The sequence below is a fragment of the Larus michahellis genome, chromosome 2 (genome assembly GCF_964199755.1).
Source record: "Larus michahellis chromosome 2, bLarMic1.1, whole genome shotgun sequence".
In the NCBI taxonomy this organism is placed as follows: Eukaryota; Metazoa; Chordata; class Aves; order Charadriiformes; family Laridae; genus Larus; species Larus michahellis.
This window is the reverse complement of record NC_133897.1, coordinates 57,356,169-57,372,657: the sequence shown is the minus strand read 5'-3', so window position 1 is coordinate 57,372,657 and position 16,489 is coordinate 57,356,169. Positions and strand designations below refer to the sequence as shown.

Sequence of the window (16,489 nt, the reverse complement as noted above, 5' to 3'; positions counted from 1 at the left end):
TGCTTTCAAGGCCAGAAAGAAACTCAGATCAAAATTTAGGCTATTCTTCAGCAGCCCACCATGGATTTGAATATATGTCTTGGGATTTTTTTCCCTCTCTTGTCAATCCAGAGGGTCACTTGGACCACTTTCTTCTATGCTTAGGAATACCAATCTTTTTGCACTGCTTTTGAGGATGTGAGAAAAAAAATCCCATGGCTTTTGAAGGCTGAAATGAAGCAGAAACCTTTTGCTGCTGGCTGCAATGCAAGTACATAGAGATGGCCCAAATCCCATGCCATCCTTTTTTTTTTTTTTTTTTTTTTTCTTTGGGACCTTACGATTTGAGACACCTAGACAGTCTTGCAGCTCATTAGTTTGGTAATCCCTCTGCTTCAACAACAGAAGCAGAGGGAGATGTGACTCATTTCCCAACCACCACTACCTCTGGCAGATGAAGACAAATTAGTGCCCAGTCTTTGGGCCAGCAAGTTAGTTGTCTATAAGCTGCCAGGCTTGCGGAGAAAAGGTGGTGGCACCTCAGTGCATGCAACAGCCATGCCCTTTTCCCTCAAGATTTTCCATCATAAAGTAGGGTGGAACAAATACCCATTTCTAACTTTATCAGCAATCTACTGTTTTCTACCAGCTGGGGGGAAAGAAGGGTCAGGAAAACCTTTATGTACATAAACAGCCATTGCATTTGAATTTCCTTTTTTTTTTTTCTTTTTTTCTTCTTTTTTTTTTTTCCAGGCAGAAGCATGTTTCTTATTTATCTGAAAACATCCTGTTCAAATTTAAGATTTTCTGTGGTCAGTTGCTGTTCATTATTATCTGTTCTCAAACGAGTCAGGATGGGAATCGTTTCTGATGGGTGACCAAGAGGGAAAATAAAACAAATGAGGAGAGAACATGTATGGGGAATCCTTACATGGTGTGGTTGATACAATCTGTATTTGAAATGGGATAGGATATAGAGGGTCTACCAGCACTTCTGAGAAAATCAGCTAGATGATAGCCTGGGATCTGCAGGACATCTGCAGGGCAAATACATCCATGTGTCCTTTTTTGACTATTACTCATTACTGCACAGTTTAAAAAGTGCATGTTATGAAATAATCTGGGTAACCTTATGTTCTAGCTGTTATACATGATGTCCCCTCTGCCTTTCCCTGAATCTATCGTATAGATTTTTAATCAGAAATACATCATAACAGCAATTATTTGACTCCTCCTTTGGGAGATATTTTTACATGTGCATTTCAAGTGATCTTCAACATGTAGTTTAGCAAAACATTCTCAATCCAACATCTAAAGTTCGAGTTTCCTAAAGTTTGCAAAAAACTCTGCGGAAATGCCGTCTATCTACAAACCCTACCGAAATTAGTGGAAGCAGCAGGGCATGCAGAATACTTTTGCTTTTGTTTCTACTTCAGTAATGGTCACTTTTGTTCTTCAGCTTATGTAGAGGCCCTTCAGCTTGGAGAGTCTCACTGTGCATTGTGGAGCATTACCACAAGAAGAATGCTGAAAGAGTTACACTGCATTGCCTTTTGGTTTTTGTATGTATAAATCAACTGTAGATCATAAAACACAACCTGTAATAACAATCACCAATATTTAATAAATTTCTGACTAGTTTGAAAACCTGTTCAAATACTTCGTACCACCCACAAAAAACATTTGTAATAAATTGCAAGGCAATAAAAATCACATAACACATAATTACTGGCATTATTGTATACTTCACTTTTTTTTGAGGGGGGAGGAGCTGAGTAGAGAGAGGAAGAGGCTGGGTTTGAGGAAAAAAAGGGAACTTTTCGGTTGTATTTCCTGAGCTAATTCGTTACATGACTTTTTAAAATAATACATTTTAAGCAGTGCTAAATACAGAAAAGGGCTTTTTCGAATAGGTCACAAGTTCTGTTTCTGAATGAGTCATTACTGGTCAGTAGGATTCTCTTAACAGGGGATTTACAGCAGAAGAACCAAAACCTATTTCCATTGAAATCAGTGGCAAACTCACACTGACTTCAACAGAGGATTGACCAAGCAGACATATTAGAGACCAGGATGGAAAAACTTAGAGAGGTTTTGGGGTTTTTTTTTTAATAAATCTACAAGGACTCTTCCAATTCAATTTCCAAAGCTTTCGGCACATTTTATCATTCTCCTAGTTCGCACACAGGAATGAGGTGTAAATGGCTTAAGTACATGCAAACACTAAATCCACGTTTACATTTGCACTAATGTAAGCTTCTCCCCTCTTATCTGTGGCTTGTGGTGAATTTACAATACTTGTGTGCTAGTTTGTTTTATCACGAAGTAGGTTACTGAGCACTGTAAGGCTATTCTGTTTGTCATTCAAAAAAATAAAAGGAAGCCAGTTCTATCAAGCAAGGAAGAGACCAGCAAACCTATTAATCCCACCTGAAAAAAAACCCAGAATGCCAGTTTTCAGGTAAAAGTATAAGCTTTTGTGCTTAAAATAAGAGCTGATTGGAATGTAACATTTGCAAAGCACCAAAAGTGACTTAGAAGCATCAATTTTTTCTTCATTTTTTTGTTGTTCTTGAAATACCTAGCAAGCCTAATTCCTAGGAACTCAGGAACTTGCATGACTCTTGGAAAAGGACTGAGTCTTCTGAATATGTTACATGTGAGCGTTTAGACATTTGAACTAAACTACCTCATCAGTTTAAAAAAAAAAATCACCTATGAGCTTTACTTATCATCCAGGTTCACTCCTTCTCAAAAGCTTATTCATTCCTTAATAGATTCCCTGATAATTATTCCTTGCTCAAGATATCACAAAATTTAAAACCACTCATTTTTGCAAGGAACGCAATTGATCTGATCAAAGGTACAATATAGGAGAGATTCAAAATGCTGTAAGGATTTACAGACACACACGGTTGGAAACGGTACCTCAGGAGCTGGATACAAGCGCGTCTTTCAGATGGGAGCTGCGAGACAGGGCTCAGTGCTTCTGGAAATGTTCTCACTATCACTAACCTGGATTCTGTTTTGCCCAGGGATTTCTGTGATTTAAGCAAACCAGAGTAGATCATGTTTAATTTTATAACTACATATAATGTGGGGTTTATATAATATACATATAAAATTTTTACTACCACAAAAAACTGGCCTTCAGCAATTGAACTGACACACTGGTTGGTCGAAAAGCACTTACAGGCAGCTGGGGTCCTTTCTGCAGCAGCAGAATAGGAGATGCAAAACCCCAAAATTCTCTCCCTGCTTTGCCCAGGACATATATACACACAAACACACACACACATAAATTTGGGATGTTTCTAAAGCATTACCTTGCCGGGCCTTGTCACTGGGCATGTTCTGTTACTAATGAGGTCTGAGAAAAACTGCTTATACTTGGAGGAATGGGTAAAAATGGCTTGCGGGCCCAGTCCCATATATTAAACTTGGCTCTGGCTTCACAAGGTGCAAGGACCCCTTGGGGTGGGGTGATGCTACCAAGTGGAAGGAAAAAAAGCAAGAAGTAGAGACCAGGTACTGAACCTTGTCATCAATGCCTTTGTCCCTGGCGGATATCTCAGGATCCCTATGGCTCTCAGAAAGACTTCCACTCGCTTTAGAGAGTAAACTGACAGCTCATTTGAAGGGAAGCAAACTGTCTTTACTTCCCTAAAAACAGGATTAAAAAGAACTCTGTGGAACTCTTCGGTTTCCTACCTCCTCCTTTTTCCCAACTAGTGTATTTTCATCTTTAAACGAATGCTTTGAAAAGTTCAGTTAAAAAAGTACAGCACAAAATTAGAAAAACATCTATTTCAATACCGCTGAAATGCTTTTCCTGTCTCTAATTTGAAGTCCTGCAGGTGAAAACGCAAGAAAATAATTTGGGGCATTTCCACAGGCAGTCACGAGGTCAAGTAAGAAACTGTGGACTAAGGGAGGAACAGCCTCTGCCAACTGCAGCAGCTGAGTTAGAAAGTTACATTCTTCCACCAAGTACTTTTCCCATTGTTAACATGTGTACCAAGGCACTCGGGGATGATATGCATGCGCTGCACACAGACAGTCACGGGATTAAACAGAGCCACTCACAGAATAAATTAGCTTCAGTATCAATCGCACAAGCCTTCCAGTCCTGCTGTCAAACCAGAGTCTCTTCTGGTTTACAAGGATTAGAGGATGGCACGCAAAGAAATTGGAAGTATTGGCCTCAGCATCAGGGTTACATTCATCTTCTAACAATGAACGTTGTATGCATACACAGACCATTACTTGTAGATCATTTTGGGATCACCAATGGGCAAGCACTGGGTTGACAGTGTGGTTGAAGCAAAGGAAAAAACCTCTGCTGAATGGTATTAATAAAAACATGGAACCAAATTTTTAACAGACTGAGACGGAGGAAGCAAACTGGAATTTAGTGTACACTTGAGATGCAAGATTAATGCTCCCAGAGCAAAAACATTGAGTCCAAATGTCTAAGCTAGTAAAGGCATATTTAGACACCTAAACAAAAATGGCCTGATCTGCTATGTCGCTGAGCACCTGCGCTTCCCAGTGATATTGGTGGGTTTAGCAGGCTAGCTTCACGAACACAGGTTTGAAATTTGTGAATAAGAAACGGAATAACAAATGGGGAGAGCAAAAGCTGCATCAGCAGATGCACTAGTCTTTGCCGTAGTAGTGTCCTGCAGATGTTACAGAGACGAAAGCAATTTTCCACGATAGATGATACATTCAATATATATACAATTAAAGTAATGGGAAACAAAATGAGAAATGGGGTCACGCTCATCTGCTCTTTTGAAGATGTTTTTTCCATAGAAAGAAGCAGCTGAATGCAACTGTCGTTTAGTTACATCAAAACAACATAACATGTGTGAGCGAGGGAATCCTGGCATGTTAATTGGCAGTGTAGCTGGTAATGTGCTGTGTGCTGGACACTGATGCCTCTCTCTCTCTCTCCCCCTAGCCCCCATCTTTTTCTCTTCTTAATAAGAAAAGTAAACTCAAGAGAAGGCTTCCAGAACACAAATAGGCATTGTTCCCTGGATGGTAGATACGTGGGATGTACGTAACAGATTTTGTTCCACTGGGTATGGGAAGATGAACAAGTCACTGCAGGGTAAGCCAGTATGTTGGATTCACAGCGCACAAGCTGCTCTATAGTAATAATCCTTATGCACCCTGCAGGACACTGCAGTAAATGCAAAATACTTCACCTCTCAAAGGACTTGGATGCCTAAAGACACTCCATCTCCATGTGTCTAACCCATACTGAAATCCATGGGAATCTGGCACATGAGTGCTTTTGTAAACATTACTAGCTGTCCACCTGCAACTTTATGTACCTAAATTCCTTTGAAAAACCTGACCTTGGATCTCAGGCAGGTAATGAACCATTTTCATACTCATTTCATTTGATGCATGTAGCGCATGTAGGCCATTAGGAGAACTATTAACTTGCTTGCCACTGCGTGAGTTTCTGGTCCTTATGGCCTCTGCTGCTGGGGGAAAAGCAGGCGGCTCCTGGGGTGGGTGGAAGGGATCAGCATCCTATTGCATTTGGCAATACGGCTCTTCCACATCCACCTGCATCCCGTCTTTCTGCCAAACTACGAGACGAGCCCTAGTTTTTTCCTGGTCCAGTTACATCTCCCAAAGTGCAGGTGGACGGGTAATATAGTAGACTGGAATTTCCTCAAGTTCAGCTCTGAAATCAATATGCTCCAATCGTACCTAAAGGGGCCTGATTTTCAAAGTTGAGCTACTCTGGCTGAGGTCAGGGGACTGAAAGTAAGTCCAACAGAAAGTCCGAGAAGTGAACCTCTGAGTGAGGCGTGCGGGTTCAACCCTCCTCCTTTCACGGTGAGAGCGCTGCTATGGGAGTTAGGGATCCTTGATTCTCTGTGGAGTCAGCTCTTTGTTAATGTTTCCTCTTCCTCTTTTGCCCATATGACACCACTGGTGCTGCCTGTAAGCCTCCCCTTTAGAACAGTGAGGAATATTTGGTGAAACTACAGACACATCAGCCCAAATGAGATGACTGGCACACGTTTTCAGGCAGTGGTTAAGGCAACTTTCATAAAGAGTATTACAAGCTCCAGGATCTTTGTCTAGGAATGACAAATTAGGAGAGCAGCATTATGGCACAAAAGGATTCAGAAGTCTGAAATTAGTGTATTTCCTACTGCAAATATACTTGATATTGTGCCTCACCCAGCCCTGACACCACTCTCTTAGACTAACACGCTGTGATATGTAATATTAATATAATTAAATTTGTAAATGTTGCATAAATTAAAGGCTTCATAGGTATTAAAGCACCTAGTGCTTATCATTTCCACTCTGAACTATAGCCCTAAAACCTTGAAAGATGTAAGCTTAAAATTTATTTGTTAGTTTGTATTTTTGCAGTGTTATTAAATAAGTTGGTATTGGTCTCTTATGCATTTAAACTCCATTATCTACAGTTCCAGATTAACCCTTTAGATTAAATACATGTAAACAAAAAAAAATGGTTGAGAAAGTACTAAACCTACTGAAATTATGAACTTTGCAAGGAGGATCCTTTAATTTCTCCTTCAAAAATACAAACTAAACCTGTACTGTTCTATGCATACCAAGAAACAATGATGCAAATAAGTATTGCATAGGTTACTTAAGCCTGAGCCTTACTGCTAAATGCACCTGTGGTCATGAAATGCTTCATTTAATTTGATGGGTTGAGAAGCCTGAGTACGAGGAGATAGTAGCTAGTTAAGGGCCTTATAACCTTTCTTATTACCAGAGGAATTTTCTCTCTAAGCAGTTTGGCACAGATAAAGACAAGAACCTCCTGTCTCCCATCTCTTAAGCCTGCACTTTAGCCACACGTCCCTTCCCTCCCTATCTATGTGAAAGCTGGAAGACCACAGCGTCTGGCAAAATATTTAATGATAATAATACTAAAACATTTCCCACTGACTGAGGGAACTACAGAAGTAACACATAGTGTGTGTAGGCCTCTGTCCAGGAATAATAAACTATAGGTTTCAGTCTGATGGTGAAAAAGAGCTCAGATAGCAGTGAAACAAATACATTTATCCTTATAAGACTGAAAGATATCTGTGCTGGGCCAAATATTAAGTGATAATTACTAGGGATAAGCAAACCCTGTGGAGCTGGCGGTTTTGTAAGCAGCTCAGGCTTTTAATATGTTTTGGAGTTAGAGTTTTATAAAATCCCAGGCTTAGGAAAAAAAAAAAGTTGGAGAGAGTTGGAAAACTCATAACTCTCCTTCTTCTGTTCCTGCTTCACCGTGTCTGTTGGAATAACAGCAATGGTGAGGTAGGTCCCAGAAGAAGGAGAATGAAAATATCGGTGTCCCTCTCCAACCTCTAAATCTTGGTCACCTTGCAGGACGCTGAGGCTGACACACTGCCTCTCACACACCCAAGCAGCTCAGAGGGAGTGCTTTTCCCTCAGCTGAGCAGGGAGAATGTCCGGCAAAGGTAAAGGTTTTCAAGCCTCAGTTTTTATTGCACCCATAATAATAGGTGGCGTTTCTTTCTCAAGGTCTCAGCTGCTGCAACTGGCTTATTACCTAAGAATCTTTGCATTCTTTTAGGAAGAAGAAAGAAAAGATAAAGAAACTAAAACAAAAGCTAGGTGCCACGTCTTCTGAAAGAAGCTGTCCTGAGTCGTGACTGCTCTAAGCGAGAGGTTTGCACTGCTGATTGTACCACACATCTGCAAGAAACTATGATGCTATGTATAAGCCCATCACCAAAGCAGTCTCTGGGCTGCTGCTCAGCTTTCTGAGCCCCAAGCAGAGAGAAAAAAAAAAAATAAGAGCAGGAGCACAGAAGTTGTGCTGGCAGCAGCAGCAGCTGGGAGCAGGGAGCTACTGCTCTCCAGAGATAGCCAGCTGTCTCGGCAGACAGCTCCATCGTGCCAGCTGCTTTGCCCTCACCCACCGTTACCTAGCTTCACCTTTGCTAATCTGAAGCCACAGCTGCAAACCCCGCTGCTATCGCCCCAGCTTCATTGCACAGTGGCAAGAGGCAGTGACCTTAAGCTGACGTGGAACGGCAAATGGTGTGCACAGTTATTGCAAATATGCAGATTTTTAAGAGGTAATTTGGACAGCTGCAAAAAATACATCACGTAAATCGACACATGGGGAGCTAGACAGGCCTTCCTCCTTCCAAAATCTCTTCTCCTCACCAGCTGTGAAAAAAAGCACCATGGTTCTGCAAGTGAATGCTTTATTCTTCATCTGTTCAGAGAGATGGGCATGAAAGAAAACCAGGCTTGCTCTGCTACATACAAGACTTCGCCACCCATTCCAAAATCCAGCAGCAGCAAAGGGACAAAGGCAAGGTGCCCTAAGACAGCAAAACTCAAGGTGTATGCCACCATAAATAAATTCAGACTGGCTTTGCTCTGACACAACTAAGCTGCTGCTTTTGAAGGACACTGCTTTCCCGAAGAGCCTAACAAGAAAGTTTCGTACTACTGGCACGGTCAGAAACATTTTGCCCAGAGCTGCAGCTGAGTATTTTGGCATCCATACTCCTTTCAGCTGTAAACATCCCCCATGTACCCTGCATGCAGTTTATAATCCTGGGCAGCAGTGGCAGCAGCAACAGCATTAGCAGACAGGGCTTGGGCATAATTCTTTTACTCAGCTTCTTCCACTTGCACTGCCCTTGCTCTGCTCCAGATTCCACCAACCCAAAAAGGAAATGAGTAGGAGTTAGTGACACCGACTCCTGAAAACAGACCTCTCAAAGCAGACGAATGTAGCAACTGCCTTGCTATAGAGTGCACAAGCTGCCATTACTCCTCCCATCCAGAAATGAATAGATGTGAGGACAACAATTTCTGTCCACAACAGAACTGCTTCCTGGGAGAATGGGATGAACGGGAGAGCTTTTCAGAAGTTGTGGGGTGCAGTTCTAAGAAGTGGAATCTACTGATAACATGGGATTTCTCCACTCTTCATAACTGAGACAGAGGGAAGAGTGTCTGGCCGCTGCTAGGAACTCATACATTGTTAATTCAGGACTTCCTTCTCTTCACAGCAGCCCAAATTGGCATTTTGCCCCCCTTTAAAAGGAAAACAAATCTAATCCTTTTGGAGTTCTGTTCCTCATTTCAAAAGTGTGTGAGTGGGTTTGAAATGAAACAAAATATGTCCACCTCTTCTTAGTAATGCCAAATTACTGGAACTGATTGGAGGAAGGAGCGATCGGAGGGCACATTGCATGAACTCTGCACAGATTGCATGAAACAAACCTCTCTCTGTAAAACAATGCAGCTCAAGGACCAGTGAATTGAGCATAATCCTCTGAGAGAAACACCAGGCCAAATACATCACTACAGTATTGCTGCTTTCAAAGGAACTGAAAGATGCAATCGATGCATTTATCAGAGAGTATATGTTGGACCCTGCCAGTCTGAATTCTTCTTGAACCCGTACAGATTGGGTGTAGCAGTGTTTGAAACAATGATCTGATGTCAGCAGAAACAAAATCCAAGTCAGGACTAGAGTCTAGAAATAAACCCTCCACCACCTCCACCCTGTTTTGTTTTCTTGTCCCCCTGCCCTTCCCCCCTGCCCCAAGCTGAATCAGAGAACTCAGCTGAAAGGTATCTTGTCACTGAATAAACTAATGACTTCTTCAAAATGACTTCTGCTGAGCTGGGTTAACCATGGAAACACAGCCTTGTAAACCAAACGACAAACAAGGAATTCGTAAGCAAAATTCTCCTATTTGAGGCCTTAACACCACCTGAAAAGGGTGCAAACCATACCAATAATTGTGTAGATTGCTTCAGTCTCTCTTTAGAGATGTAGCAACGTGCATGGAGTGTGAGCTAGAGAAGAAAGTCTGGAGGAGGCACCAGTCTGTTTGCATTATGTAGTCATAGTGCTAGCTGGAGTTGACTTGCAGCATCTGTGAACAGGCTTCTCCTAATAAAGTGCCTCTTTAATTGAAGGATAATGAAATCCTGCCATTTTATTACCTAGGATAGAAGTGATGAGGGAGTGACGCTCACACTGAAGAAGGGTGCGTGTTTAAGAAGAGAACAAGGCAACATTTATGGAGAGAAGCAATATGACTCGCTCCACAGGAAAGCTGGATTTCTAGACAAACAGAATTGCATAATCATTGAAACAGCACAAAGGAAAAATGGATCCAAAATACAGAACTGACCATAAGGATTAATAAGGCAAAGATTTGTCCCTATCTCATACCCTGTGCTTTGGCTAGGAAATACAGGAATAATAGATAATTGTACATTATTTTAGGCAGAAAGATACTGCGGATAGGTATTGGGGATGGGATGGAGGCGGGGAAAGTATTTTGTTTTTACCTAGAATCAAGAAGAAAAGGGTAACTTAGATATGTGAGTTACACAATGGAGAACTCTGGTATCCACATGTAACTCCGGAGACAAAAAAGATTCTCTAATCAGAAACAGCATCGTTCGCGAGACATGTGATTTCAGTTTGGAGGAGAAAATGTCAAGAGAAATATCTCCAGCCCTGGGGAAACGCATACAAATGTCAACAGCACCGGAGCTGTCCAAGGGAAAAATCAAAACAGTGACAGCCATTAGTGCGCAGAACAAGTACATAGACGCAAGATAAAGAAGCCAATGACTCAGGACACAGCCAGGCTGAAAATCACGGCTCGGTGTACATACTGTGGGAAGAACATGAAAGGCAGAAATTAACATTCTCAGCCACTGAATGCAAGTGCAAAGGGTGTAAGGAATCTGTCCCAGCATTCGGCCAGTTGAGAAGGAAGAGCAGCCTTTGGCAGATGGAGAGATTGTAAGAGGACTGGAGGTGTCAGGATTTATGGAAAGATTGGGAAAATTAGTATTAAGGTTGGTAACAGCTTTAGGGTTTGAAAAAGAAGAGGTCAAGTTCACTGCCAGATCCTGCAACACTCACAGAGCTAGGTGAAAGACTGCACTGCCAGCACTAACCAAAGGCTTATGTCTTGGGAGATAAGGGGTCAAAAAGCTACGGTATAGCTTTGGGCGAGTGTTGGTATTAGAAATGTGAGAAGTAGAGATGAAAAAAGCATCATTACTGCTACAACCTTCAAGACTTGCAGGAACGGGGTAAGGAAGGGTGAAAGATGAATATTACTTCTGAGGCACCTTTAGTTCTGGCTACACCTACAGTACTAGATTAAACTTTGAAATGACAGTGTCTGGGAAGGTATGTTCGATCCTTCACTGCATGGCTTTCAAAGAAAAGTGGATTATAATTAGCGTCCTAGGTTCATGGGATATTTCAAGGTCAGGGCCAGGATTTGGGAGATCAGGAGCTGGCCAGTTTGATTTGCTCCTGGGCTGTGAGCTCAGCTTGGCTAGGAAATGGACTTCATATGGCAGGTGAAAGCAGCTTTTCCATGTGGCTAAGGCTGGATCTGTAGCTGTTTCAGATCACTGGCCACACTTGATAAAGCCACGTAGGGCTTGGATTTAGGAACATGGATTGACTATAGAAGGTCAAACCAACAGTCCACCTGGCTCTGAGAATGATCATAGGGAGATGCCTAGAGTATAAAACAGAGTAAGCCTGATAATACATCCCCAACATTCAGCCTTGAATTTCATGTTCATGATCTTGTCTAGTCTCACCTCACCTTGAGCACATGTAAACAATATCCACAGTAATCCAGCCAAGGATTCTGTGCCTTAGTTACATGTTCTGAAAAGAACCAACTTCTTCAGCATTTTGAAACATGCATCTTTCTTATTTCATTTTATTACCCTAGGTGTGTATTAAAGGAGACAGTGAAGAAATGATCCCCCTATTGATCTGTTCCATTCTGCTAAAGATTTTATAAACCCTTATCATACTCTTCCCATAAGTTCTCCTTTCTAGAATAGAAATGCCTAACTTATTTTTATGGCCCTTGTACTGCCTGGATTTACTACATTTTTATCCATAACCCAATACTCAACATCAAATTAGGTTAGAGCTCTTCAGATTTCCAAAAATAAAGGAAAAGTTAGGTTGGGTTTGCTTTGGAATAAGAGGATGACATTCTATGAGGCCCACCAGTGCCAGAAGGTCTGTGGTGTTTGGGAGCTGCTAAGCTGTGGTTATGTCTAGGTTTTGAAGGGGGGGTCTGAAAAAGGTGTCTCTTTTGCCTGTAAAGTCTGTCTGCATGGACAGAATCAGATGTAGTTCATCATTGCTCTTGGGAACAGGCCTAGGTTTGTTTTGGAATTCAGAAACGAGAAACAGAAGAGATAGGATTTCTGATGCATCCAGTGAGGCCTTCAGGGTGAGGAAGGGGACTGGAATGAGGAGGAACCTCTGCCACCAATGCAGTAAGAAACTACTACACACTAATTTTTATCTTTAAAGCTTAATAAACACCAATAAAGAAAATTGTTCCTGGACACTGGAAAACACTCTTCTACAGTAGGAAATTGCTAGAAACAGGTGATTTCGGCTTGCTGGCAAGCAACTGTAGGGCACACTTTGGTAGCTAGGACACTGCAGGAAATTATCCCCTTCTCAGCACAGATTTTGGCATGTTTTCTCTGCCCGGGCTCCCAGCAGCAAGCCATGGGCAGCTGGGAGGAAGAGGCAGTGGACACCCCAGTGTGGACAGCCTCTGGGCACCCCTCACACCACCCCAAGACCTGAGGTACAGAGACCAAGGAAGGCCCTTGGCCATGACAACCTCTGACCCTATGTACTTCACAAGCCTGGAGCTCAAGGCCAGAGCTCCTGGGAGTGCCCACTGGGTTTCCACACTTCCTGCTACCAAGGCACAGGGGAAATATAGACGTGTTTGGGTGTCTTATGACAAAGAACAATAGAGAGAATAAGGCTGCATGCCTTGGAGAAGGACTTAATTTGCCATCGCCTGAAAAAAGGGTCTCCCATGACAATTTCAGTAGATGAAACTAGGAACTAGTTAGGAAGGACATCTTTACTACCTACTGTATGCTCAGGGAGCAGCTGCCGCAACCAGTTACATGTGTCTCCCTATAAAGATCAACGCTGACGGGTATTTCTACTTAGCTAGCCATGTGCATATGGGTTGCTTTAGTAATCCTCATCCCCTTCCCCCATCCGCTCACCTGCTGCCTTGCCAGAGCAATCATGGGGCTGCCTGGGGGCACTGTGGCACAGAGCAGCAGCGCAGCCAACGTCTTTCTGGTAAAGGTTGGGATTAGGAAGCAAGGAGCTGCTTTCCTTCCTGAATTTTGGAATTTCAAATGAGCAGGTGAGCGCTACAACTTAAAATGTGGGTTTGCAATGTAAAATGTAATATGTTTGTATTGCAAACTGTCTTGGATTACTTTTACTACCTTCAGGCTTAATGTTCGGGTCAGCTCAAGGGTTGCAATTTAGTACGAGGAAATGTAGAATGAAACACAAGCCTAAATCATGCAGGTGCTGGTAGAGAAGGATGAAGAAAGTAGTTGTTAGTGTGGAGAAAGAGTGTATGATTGATTTTTTCTGTCTAGCCTCTGACTCAGCTCAGAATGAATACTATAGTTAGGATCAGGTTTTAGGAAAAGAAAACCAATAGAGCTAGTTTTAGTATTAAACCTCGGAATTTCAAATAACTTCTCGAGTTGTAAGCATCTGTTTCAGATGCTTAGGATTTTTAGGATGGGAAGAAATCGAAAATGAGGTTTATTTCTGAGTCTTGCAAGTCTTGCTGTTGTAAAGACGGAGAGATGCAGTTAGCAGGAAGAATTAGTTCACAATTAACTTCCTTTTTTCTCTAATGGTTTGTAATTTCTGTTTCAGATCATGGTTAGGAATATGGTTAGGTGTACTGATAGAAGTTCCTTCAGAAAAGAAAAAGTAACAACATGAATCTTACTCTTGAATCTTACAAGTTGTACCAGAGTCATGTGTTCATTTGATAGAAATGATTTAAGTTTTGTTTCTGTAAGGAGGCAAACCTCCCTCTCAGGGCTGAAGCTGAGGGGGGAGAATTCTCTGAATAGTTTTATGCTTGTACCTTGCAAGTCATAACAGGTAAGATGAAGGACACGGCTAGCAGGAAAAAATAACTGATGAGTAATTTCAGCACTTCAAGAACCTGTCTTTCAGGGCAGAGATAAGCTGGGGGAGAGGAAGTCTAGAACTCCAGGGACTTTTCTTATTCTGGGACCTTGCCAACATGACCAACATGAGGTAAGTACCCTGCAGGTCAGATAGTTGATGAGTAATTTTATGGTTCTCATGAGTTGCAGGTTGTTTAGTCCTAGTCTATTTTAAACTAGTCGCGCCTGATGAGGGATAAGAAATTAGTCATAACTTCTTTTCCCCTACTAACTTCATCCCACATCTTACCCTCTTGGTGGCTGTAAGATTCAGGAACAAATCTAGCTTCACAGTTTTCACTACCTAAATCCTACCCTGAAGGAGAGGGCTGAAACCCACGTCAGGAATCACTCTCATTGTAAAACTTTTGTCTCTGCTACCTGCGTGCATCGTCTTCCCTCACTGGAAACTTGAGTTTCAGTAATAAAGCTAAAGCTAGGATTCCTCAGTCTGAAGCACTGCCCAAACCTGAAGAAAGAACTGTGACTTACAATAGGCTTAAATGAATTATAAGCCATTTCTCTGCAACCTTAACAATCCCTTGGGGCTTGCAAGATTTGGGCAAGTAGAATTTCTCTGTAGTCAGCCACAGAATTTCTCACTGTCTGAAGCTACTTGTAAACCTAAACTAAATTCTAACACTCAGAACAACTCATATTCAAACCCAAATCAGAAGGCATCCTTTCTCCTTATCAGCATAGGGAAACTGCTAGGTTAGGTTTAGCATTCAGAGTAGCATGGACTGAGTATTTTAGGTTGTTATTACATAGCAGGTCCTATTACAGGACTGAAGATTTGCCGTGTTCAAAGATCAAGCACTAGAGAAGGTACCAGAAGGGTCTTTACCTGTTCTTGGCCTCTATACTAGCATTAAGACAATTATTAGCATTTGGAATAGGGAAAGATTTCAAGCAGGAGGCACTATGGGACAATTTTTTTTCTTCATTCTGTAAGTCCTCCAGGCAAAGGGTGATGGACAGCTCAGGAAGAGTATGGAGTTGAGTATTCTTGGCCTCTTGGACGTAGGGTAGATTAGGTCTAGGGTTTTGAAAACAAACTGTAGTTGTCTGTAGGATTGGTTCTACATAGGTACTGGAATAAGGATCAGGTCAGCGTTAGATATTTAAGATTAGATTTTTCAGACCTTGAGAATATGGCAGCATCTGCCCATACTGCCTCTAGGTCTCTTCTTTATTTCCAGGACTAGAAGATTCTGGCTCCAGACCTTTTCTTTGCCTCATTGAAGAGGAAATGATGCAGTTGTAAAGCTAATTCATCGGTTCCTCATTTTCTATACCCAGACCTACTCCTAATTGTAACCTGCCAATTTATTACAGCCACAAAACTAAGCATTTCTGCCAGCTAGTTTCAGTTGCATTTCTAACCATAATAGTAGCAGAAAGTATATCTACTCATTCAGACTTGCTGTCATGAGTCCATGGGCTAGCACGGAAATTTACAGCTGGTAACCATAAGCCATAATTTTTCAGTTTCTGATGTCATCAACACAAAGGCTAACCAACGATATCTCTTCATTGCACCACAGACTAAAGATTCATGGTTAATTCAGGATCAGATATTGGTTTTCAGGTTAGGTTAAAAGTTAGGGTTAGGGTTCAGATTATTTTTGGGACAGCAAGAACTAAAGAGATGGTGGTATTGTTGGGTACTGCGTGACCTGTAGGACTAGAAGCTAGGCTATCAGAGACAAATGGCTTGTGATTAATTCTCTTACTGTTAGGGGTCTCTGGACTATTAACCTTAATTTTAAGGTTAAGGTTCAGAAGATCTGGGTCATCAGAGATAGATTTATTGCTGGATTCTGCAAAGCCCAGAGGGCTAGACTGATGGCTTGAACAGGAATGAGCAAATGATTTGTGGTTTGGGGCAGTTAGGGATGACTAGGCCATGGGAATAATGTAGCAAACGGTTCGCACAGATGCCAGTTTTGGCCTCAGCAAAGATTTGGATTGGTAGCAAGCAAACGATAAGTTAAAAGTGCCTTTTACATTTAATTAACCCACCACCAAAAAAGGTTTCCATGAATATCTTAGATTAACAAACTTCAGAGACTTACTTCTAGTCTGTTGGAAATACAACATTGTTAAGCAAGTAACATAAGGCTGGATTAATTTATCAGTTCACTAGTTCTTATTCAGTGCAAATTTTCAGGAAGCAACGAACACATACATATAAACATATTAGAGTGCAAAGTTTGGTGTCACTGACAGGCCAACCCACTAACAGCAGGTCAGCGCAAATCATGCAACTAATCAGAATTATTTTCTCAGTATGAGACAGGATCAAGAATAATTAATTTCTTCAACATCCTCCAGCATATAAAACCACATTTCAAGAAGACACTTACAAGACAAGCTGAAGCCAGAAATGACTTTCCATGTGCAGCTCAAAACTTAGCCATGA

General features: G+C 41.7%; 1 long non-coding RNA gene across 1 annotated transcript in view; it reads right to left on the bottom strand.

Moving 5' to 3' along the window:
- The window catches only part of LOC141739068 (uncharacterized), a 77,850-nt gene that overhangs the window by 12,417 nt on the left and 48,944 nt on the right, over positions 1-16,489 (bottom strand). Inside the window, exon 3 of the long non-coding RNA XR_012585573.1 lies at positions 2,908-3,020. This is a non-coding gene — a long non-coding RNA (uncharacterized LOC141739068). The remainder of the gene's footprint in view (positions 1-2,907; positions 3,021-16,489) is intronic.